Source organism: Buteo buteo, chromosome 26, assembly GCF_964188355.1.
Source record: "Buteo buteo chromosome 26, bButBut1.hap1.1, whole genome shotgun sequence".
Taxonomy (NCBI): Eukaryota; Metazoa; Chordata; class Aves; order Accipitriformes; family Accipitridae; genus Buteo; species Buteo buteo.
Window position 1 is genome coordinate 8903824 of NC_134196.1, and position 9051 is coordinate 8912874.

The window sequence follows — 9051 nt, forward strand, 5'->3', positions numbered from 1 at the left end:
ATTTTTTTCAAAAATTGGAAAAATATAATTAAAAAAATGCTCTGGCATCCGACAAAGTGCTTGCCTTAGATGGATTTTGTACAGATGAGTTTTAAAATGTGATGCGTGGTTTCACCAGCCACTGCACATTCTGAGCTTTATGTGCAGTAGTTTTGATGCAAATACAGCGACTAATAACTTCTCTGAGAATGGCGAACCCTGCACTAAAATTGAGATGAGAAGCTATTTTTCCTCAGCATTTAGATCCACATAGCATGTCTCATGGAAGAATTTTGTCCCAAATAGAATTTCAAATCAAGTAGTGATTTTGAGAAAGAATAAGGACAATGTTATGTTTGAAATTCAGTTTTGTTAGTGGTCCTGTCATTTTAAGCTGAAGGATAGAGGTTTTAGAACTCTAAACATATTGCACTGTCTAAAATATGCTCACATATCAAGAATAACAAAAATATTAGCAAAGAAAGTCTCATATATTGATGACCGGGCCCTGGTCCTGCAACAAACTTGACCCACGCAGTGTACCATTAATGTTAAAGTGTAAGTGCAGGAGTTCATTCTTGTGGACCTGATGATAGGGTAAGACCTTCAAATGTCCAAGCCTTACTTGCAGCCCAGAAACTAGAAACTTAAGATGTTGCTGCATAAGTTATGAGAAAGTTTGTTTTTTCTTTGAATTTTGCAAGGTAATTTCTTAATGGAGATACAAGAAGCTTAAAATGTAATATTAAACAGTCCCTATTCTTTACCAGCTATTCACCTTCATCCTCTTTTTACCTGCCTTACCCTCCTGAGAGCTTTCTCTAGCCTGTCTCTGTGGTTGGGTAGGAAGTTGAGATAAATGCAGTAAGAGACTCAAGATGCTTGGGTCTTGCATGTGTAAAGGAGAATGGAAAGAAAGAGAAAAGGAAACAACTGCAGATTTATTTTTTTTTATGACAGTTGATGACTTAAGTGAAAACTTCCACAGGGAAAACTTCCACTACGTCTTATTTTGAATTCTAAACTGTATTGTAATGAGGTAATATAATATTTCTAACCCAACTTTAATGGTTGCCACCTACACTATGTACTGTCTCTTACACATGCACATATAGTTTAGAACTTTCATCTGGGTGTCTGTACAAGGAAATTAGCATAGGTCCCATAGTCTCACAAGTAAGAAATAGTTACTTAAACAGCTTTACAATCTGGCTTTAATACTCTGGTAAAATAGATATCTGAAATTATGTATAAATCTCTGTAGTAAAGAGTTTTTAATTTCATTTCTCTGAAACTGCTAGATGATAGTTCACTCACGGATAGTTAAATTTCAGTTTGCTAGTGTTGATCCATCATCTGTGTATAATTTTTAAAGCATTTTAAATGAAATTTTAATAAAATGATTGAAAGTGTTTGCAAATTCAAGGCACTGGATACAGTAAATGATCTATATAATTACTTGTGTGTGTATACGAGCTTATGTGTATATGTATATATCCTGTGTGCACAGACTGACTATAGATAGACTGATTAGGACATAATTCTGTACACACGTGGTATATACATGGTATGTACAGCTAGACAGATTGACAGATAGACGCATAGATAAATGGATGGGTGAATGAATGAAATTCTTCCCTAGTAGTTTCTCCCAGTACATATGTGCAGTGGGAGAAGGTGAAGCATTTCTTTCAAAGAGAGTCATTTGAGAGCGTCTGCCATCCCTGCAGAGAGAAGCAGTCCCTGAGGCTTGCATTCTAACCATGCTGGGAACAACTTTTACATTTCTCCATTAATCTTAATTTTGCTTTTCATATTCACAAGGAAACATTGTGTCACAGTTACTAAGCAAAGAAAAAGTCCCTCTGAAGTACCTTACTCTCATTACAGGCTTTCAGAGAAGGAAGCAGTTTCCACTTACCAATTTCATGCCTGTCAAAGGCCCTCAAAAGCATTTCCTTCTTTTGGTTTGGTTTGGGTTTTGGCTGGTTTACCCACCGCCCCCCCCCCGGCTCTGTTATTCTCAACACTATTCCGATGATTTTTTTTCTTTCATTCTCCCTAGGGTTTTCTGAATTTTTGCTGAGCCCTAATATGACAAGGAACTGCTCCACCGCCCCGGCTTCTAATTCATCCCAGGAGCCCAGGATACAAACTGGTTCTGTTCTTCAGGACTTTGGGTGCCTTTTTAAAGCTTTTCCTGATAATGCCTGTAAACATGTAAAATGAAATTAAATTAACAGAACAGAATAAAGGATGCCTTAGAATAGCAAAATAAAACAGGTACTTGAAAGAGATGGATACTTTTGATATTTTCCCTCTTTCCACTTTCCCATAGACCCCTTGCAGTAATACAAGGCTCTCCCCGTGACTCCTTGCTCTGTTCCACCAAGACCAACATTGGTCTTTGTCGTATCAAACCCCTATTAATCTGAGCACTAGCCAATGGCCAAAATGACCAGTACCTGCCTGAGGCAAATCTGGAGGAGGCAGACCATACTCTCTACCAGACAGTACTAATGGAAGCAGAGTGATTTGCTTCCTCCAAGTACATGGAGAGAGTATCTGGAGGTTCCTACATCCAAATAAACGTAGGCAACCCCTTGCTGTTTCCAACTAAAAATACACGTAAAATGTAATTCAGAAAAGACCTGCCTTGGAATAATGTAACGGTCAATTTTGCTCAAGCGCTGCAAATGTCTGCACATTAATGTCTTGCCAGTAACAAATTTTTTCCGTGGTCACTAACAGAGCCATCTGGTTTAACAGTCTTACTCCGTGTCTGTTTAGACACAGTTTCTTTTCTAACCTTCTTGTGAACCTAAGGGAAAGACACAATTGGCTGGTTTTAATTTACATTCTAAACACGCCACATGACAATTCAAGGAGGAGAAGTTATTTCATTCTTGACTTATAACTAATATAAATATCTGGAAAATGTACGCATGTGTCTAATTTTCCAAGTGTTTGGCTTTGATTGATAAATACATACAGGTACAAAATGTTGATGTATATATTAAACATAGATTATATACAACTTTTTAAATTATTTAACAATTAAAATATTCTTAGGCTAATTACAATACAAAAACCTCATGTCAAGGCGTTCACATTTCTCCGTAGGATATTTTTTCTATATTGTACCATGGCAATGAACCCTTAAGGAATTTTGTATGTAAATGTTGCAAAAACATTTATTGTGAATTTATTTTTCTTATAATTTGTGTATGTTTTCTTTCTCTTTAGAACTTCTGCCCTTGTTAGATGAGGGATTTGAACAATTCTTTTTACAATTATGCCACAGATTCTGAGGTCAAAAGTTTCCAAAGTTTCTGGGTAGAAATGGACAGCACAGAACAGCAAATGTATGCAAAAACACACAGAAATTTTAGTGACCATGCATAAGAAAAAGTTTGGGAGTGCATACCACTTAGCTGTGAGAGCTCTCAGAAGTATGTCCGTCTGCTAAAACGAGTTCAAGAAATCCAATATTAAAATTGTGGAGTCACCTAAGTGTGGGATTTTAAAGGAAGCTAGCAAGGTTTTCACCACCCCTGTCATAACATGCTAGGGCAATATGTGCTACTTTGTCATAGGACCAAATTGTGGCTTCACATATAATAATAATCATTATTATTGTCATTATTATCATTATTAGTTTCTTCCTTTCTGTGTTATTGAACTGTTCTCATCTCAACCCACAAGTTTTACTTTTTTTCTGATTCTCTCCCCCATCCCACTGGGTGGGGGGGAAGTGAGTGAGCAGCTGCGTGGTACTTAGCTGCTGGCTGGGGTTAAACCATGACAACCATTTTGCCAAGTTATGTAGTCCATGCTCATTGAGATTCATCATTTTGCATCATCTCAGGTCCCCAGATTAAAAGATCTGCAAATAAATACAGCAAAAAGAAGAAAGAGAAACTATGTCCTCAGCTTGGTGTGGAAATCCATTTGCAAACAATGACCATGAAGAGTAAAAAAGAGCAAAAAAGCTGTCTTCCCTTTTTTTCACCTGAAGATATGTCTCTCAGCCATAACAGTGGTGGTTAATGGTGGTCTGATTTTTTAACATTCTGCTTTTTTCTGGGGTAATAGCAAGAATACTTGGCAACCCAGTAATCTGAACCAGGCAGCCCAGGATTCCTAAGGATCACTGACTCATCCAAGTTTCATAACACACACAGAATGACCAGGTTCTTCACTCTTCAAAGGAAGCTTGCAATGATGCTCACTGGAGTGCATAACTGTGCAGTTCAGAAAGCAAATAAATAAGAAATACAGCTATAAGCAGTGTTTTCCCTGAGCAATGTAGTAAGTTAGAAGGTCGCTACCGTGATCAGTATTCAATATCAGTTTTACATCTGTGAACATTACTAGTTTAAACTTCTGTAGTTGTTAAGTACTTCCAGAAATACCTCCACGGTGAATATTTCTTATATCAGTTTATAGCAACTGTCTTGCTTCAACAAGATTAAAATGCCCTGAAAAGCAAATATGATTTTAAGGTTGCCTCTTGAAGAACATGTGGCATCTGCATTCACTACACTCATCCCTGCAAGTATTAATAGGAGCAGTTGCTACTGAGTGTTCCCAACTAAGTCCTTCAGCTCACTGTGAGAATAAAATCCTTCAGCTCTGGAGAAAATAAATTTAAATAATGTGATTTTGCTAAAACATGGCCTAATTACTTATAATGTTAAATGGCAATTACAGAAGATGCAAAACAAACCTCAAATGATATTTATCATTTGAAAAAGTCCTTTCTGTTTTTCCCTAAACTCTCTTCATCAAATCATGTAAATTAATGATTTCTTTTCTAAGTTTTGGAAATGTGTTCAAGAAAAAAAACCCTAAACAGATAAAAAACAGATACCATCTGCCAACTGTGTAACCATGACAACTCTAGATCCAGATGTAAAATAGCTTTTTCCCCAGCAAACTCTCATTAAAAAGAAAGCTATTAGCAGTTTTTAACTTAGAGGTCCAGGGGAAGTGAGATAAAACAGAAAATTAGTACAGATTTATGTTGTTTCAGTAAATGTTCTTCCTATGTTAGCCAGAGTCTCAGCTGGCATAATGTGAAATGGCACTAAACCACATGTAATAGGTAGCAGATAATACAGACTTCTTTCAGAGCCCATGATCCAGCCCAAGAGCATTTGCATAGATCAGAGGGAAGTGGAGCTGTGCAAAAATTTATGTTACTACACAGAGTAGATACTGTGCTGAGGAAAAGCTTCTCTTGAAATCTTTCTTAAGAAGAGTTTCAGAAGAGACTGCAGCTACACTTAAGTGCCAGGTCCTGCACTTGGGTCACAACAACCCCATGAAATGCTCCAGGCTCGGGGAAGAGTGGCTGGAAAGCTGTCCATCGGAAAAGGACCTGATCGCTCTCTACAACTACCTGAAAGAAGGTTGGAGCCAGGTGGGGGTCGGTCTCTTCTCCCAAGTAACAAGTGGCAGAACAAGGAGAAATGGCCTCAAGCTGCAGCAGGGGAGGTTTAGATGGGACATCAGGAAAAATTTCTTCACCTAAAGGGCTGTCAGGCATTGGAACAGGCTGCCCAGGGAAGTGGTTGAGTCACCATCCCTGGAGGGATTTAAAAGACATGTAGATGTGGCCCTTAGGGACATGGTTTAGTGGTGGACTTGGCAGTGCTAGGTTAATGGTTGGACTCAATGATATTAAGAGTCTTTTCCGACCTAAATTATTCTATGATTCTACATTATCGCCAGTCTATCCCAAGTGTAATATTATGTGTATTACTTCTCCTGATATCACTATCTTCTCTATTTTGCCCTCTGGACCCTCGAAACAAGCAGAATTAAAGCAGGATAAGAAAACTGAATGTGGATGCCTAAACTAAACATTTTGTAACATTATTGTAAAGGCATATGGAACAAGAAGGTACTGAGCATGAAATTAGGATAGACAGTTTGGACCTGTATGGTTCTCTGCGTGCATTGAAGACCCCAGCCTCCATTCAGCCCCAGCAAGTCAGCTAAATGGATTCTTTTGGGACTGAATACAGGCTAAGTAAAAAGATCAAATATCTTTTCTTTATGCAAAGCTTCTTCAGCCCCAAGTGGGAGATACATTCACTGTGGGAATAAAATTGAAAGCTAAGAAAATAAGAACACATCTTTTAACAGTTCTGAAAAAGACTTTCTAATTTTTATTTAAATGTTCCCTTTGTACAAAGTGTTATCCTAAACTTCAATGGAAGTTTCTTTGCTTTGAGAATGTCAGCGGCTAGTAGATATTTGTGAGATTGTATATTGCTTTAGTCTAAGTTACAAAAAGAGTTTAAATTCTGAGTTGCCTAAGTGGAATTTACCCGTAGGTATTGCTAGCAGATACCTATCTTGTGGAGGACAATCAAGGTCTTTCAGAAAGTTACTCCACAATACAATTCCCCTGACTCATCTACTCCATGGGCATTTACACACCTATAGATGCTCCTAAAAAATTATTGTAGCTTTGAATAGGGGCATATGAGAAAGGCCTTCAGTTCACTGTAGGAATAATATTCTTCAGTTCTGGAGAAACTAAATTTAAAAAATGTCATTTTGCCTCTTTTCTTTAAGTTTGGGGTAATCAAGTGTCTCATCCTTCTTGACATATCAATATTAAGGTAGGCACCTATTTTATACTGCCAGTCTAAGGAACTTGTCCATGTAGTGGCACTTCTTAGAAGACTCACTTGTTCTGAGCCTCATTTCATACTTTGAAGATTCTTGACAAGATTCTGTTGTTAGGTTTCATTTGAGATGGAAAATACATTAAAATATGGAAAAACTTTTATATATATATTTTATATACACACACACACACACACACACCATGTCATGAAGCGAATTCCAATTTGTTCTTTCTTTCTAATTAACAAACATGTTCCTGATCAGTATTTGACTACTTTGGCAAACATTCTGCCCAGTGAGAACAGAGTATTGACAAAGCACAGCAAGCATGCTGATTGACTGCTTCAGTGCAAATCTAGGCCGATTTAATCACTGGCAAGAGTTTGTGGCCAGGAACTGTGGGCTTGCTTTTTTATATCATCAAACTCTAATTCTTTTTTCCATTATGTTTAGGAAAATCCAAAGGAAAAACTAATGCAAGTAGCAATGAATATATATAAGGATAAATTTGATTACAGTTTGACTGTAACAGATCTGCAGCAGGTATAAATAACCATAACGTCATAGATTTCAAGAGAGTTATGCCTATTTATACAAAGCCAAGATGCCAGACTTCTATGTTCTCATATATGTTTGTGATATATTTGGGATTAAATCATAATAACTTACTAGTTCTTTGCAGAGACATATTCTGGATAGTCGTAGTGCTTTGACTCAGTGGCATTAATCTGTAATGGATGAGAAAGAAATAAAGCAGGGGGCAGGGGAAAGATGGTTTAATATAAATACCCATCTGCTGACAAGAGCCATTAACAAATCGTACTAAATGATGATCATGTTAACTCTGATGAGGAATAGTTAAGGCACAAAAACAAACAAAAAACATCTGGTGAGATTTACATATTTTGCCAGACAATACCAAAGTTACTTGGATGAAATGGCCAAGGCATGACCTGATTCAAGTGAGACATGAAATTCTGGATTTTGAGGCCGATGCTCAGTACACGTAACTACTACAAAAATTCTTCCTCTGAAAAATATTGTCCCTACTGCTGTACAGAAGTTACTTTTATTTTAAGAAGACAGTTTTTGTTACAAATAACTGTGCATCACGTTTATGAAAAGGAAGAGGTCTACATAACTAAATCCAGATGAATCTCACAAGTATCAGCCATTGATTTACACTGTTCTACGGTCCCAGTGCTCACATATGAAGCAAGACATTTATGGAATTCCACCTGGGGGTAGGTGAAGAAGTCAGGCATGATAATGAAAGAGAGAATTCAGAGAATATAAAGTTAACCCATTTCTTTTGTGTATTTTTCTTAGCTTTAGAAATGTATCTGCAAATAATCCTAGCCTAATTACTAATTCTACATCATAATACTTAAGAAGGCAGCAATCTCAAATTTCACTAAAGTATAAACTAACTCCTGTCTGGGATTTTATTTTTATTTTCTTAATCTCAACGTTTATTTAATAGTAATTTCTAGAACAGAAACTGTGTCACAGATCTGTGTTTCTGTTTCGATTCTGTCATACCCCCAAATCTGCTTTAAGGCCAGATCTGCATATTGTTACCATAGGGAACAGAATATCCCTGAATGGCACATCCATTAAAAGAGACAAATCAAAACACAATGGAGTGAAATATTTGCTACACACATGCTGGAGTTAACAGTGATTGTAAGTTACCTGAGAACCATCATCAAGATGGAAATGCATGCCTTTGGGTTTTTTTTCCTTGTAATTCAGAAACTCAGTTGAAAATACTAAGATTAAAGTTAACAACATCAAGTGAATGGTGATCAAGACTGAAGAAACAATGAGCACGCTATGTTATTTACCTATAACAGATGGTATATGGGGAACATCATATAATTTAACTTACCTAAGGTAGATGAATATGGTTGACTACAGGACCTGTGGGGTTTCTTCTGTCCCAACCCTGTGGATGTGAGGCTGTTGCAGTTCCCCGTCCCCAGGGCCAAGCAGTAAGAAGGCTGAGCACAGTTCCTGAGATACACACACACATACACAAGACAGTTAAAAATAGGATTTAATAAGAATATAGAAAGAACATATTGTGGTGATGAAGCCCAGGACTCAGACACATGTACTGACCAGCCAGCACCTGCTTACATGTGGCCATGCACTTCTATTATCTTTCCATTTTCCCACACTTGCCCCATCCCAGTCTTGCCTGATCCCTCCTTTTCCCTGCCTTCAAACTGTCTCCTAAACATCCCATAGCAATCTGTTTGTCATTGTCCCTCTGATCCCTGTTGTCTTTGTGTAATTTGCTTAGCCTTTATTCAGATAGTATAACGATATCTGAATTTAGTTTAAAAAACTAGTATTCACAGCACTTATTTTCAGTAACTGTTTCAAGCTAACATGCTTGAGATGATACAATAGTACAAAAACAGC

The 9051-nt window shown here is 37.3% G+C and overlaps 1 long non-coding RNA gene across 1 annotated transcript; it reads right to left on the bottom strand.

The window, feature by feature from the left end:
- Positions 1 to 915: 915 nt before the first annotated feature.
- Positions 916 to 7341, bottom strand: LOC142044977 (uncharacterized). The gene is made up of 3 exons (XR_012654473.1): positions 7291 to 7341; positions 3407 to 3444; positions 916 to 2800 (listed from the first exon to the last, which is right to left on the bottom strand). It is a non-coding gene; the product is annotated as an uncharacterized LOC142044977 (long non-coding RNA).
- Between the last annotated feature and the right edge of the window lie 1710 nt (positions 7342 to 9051).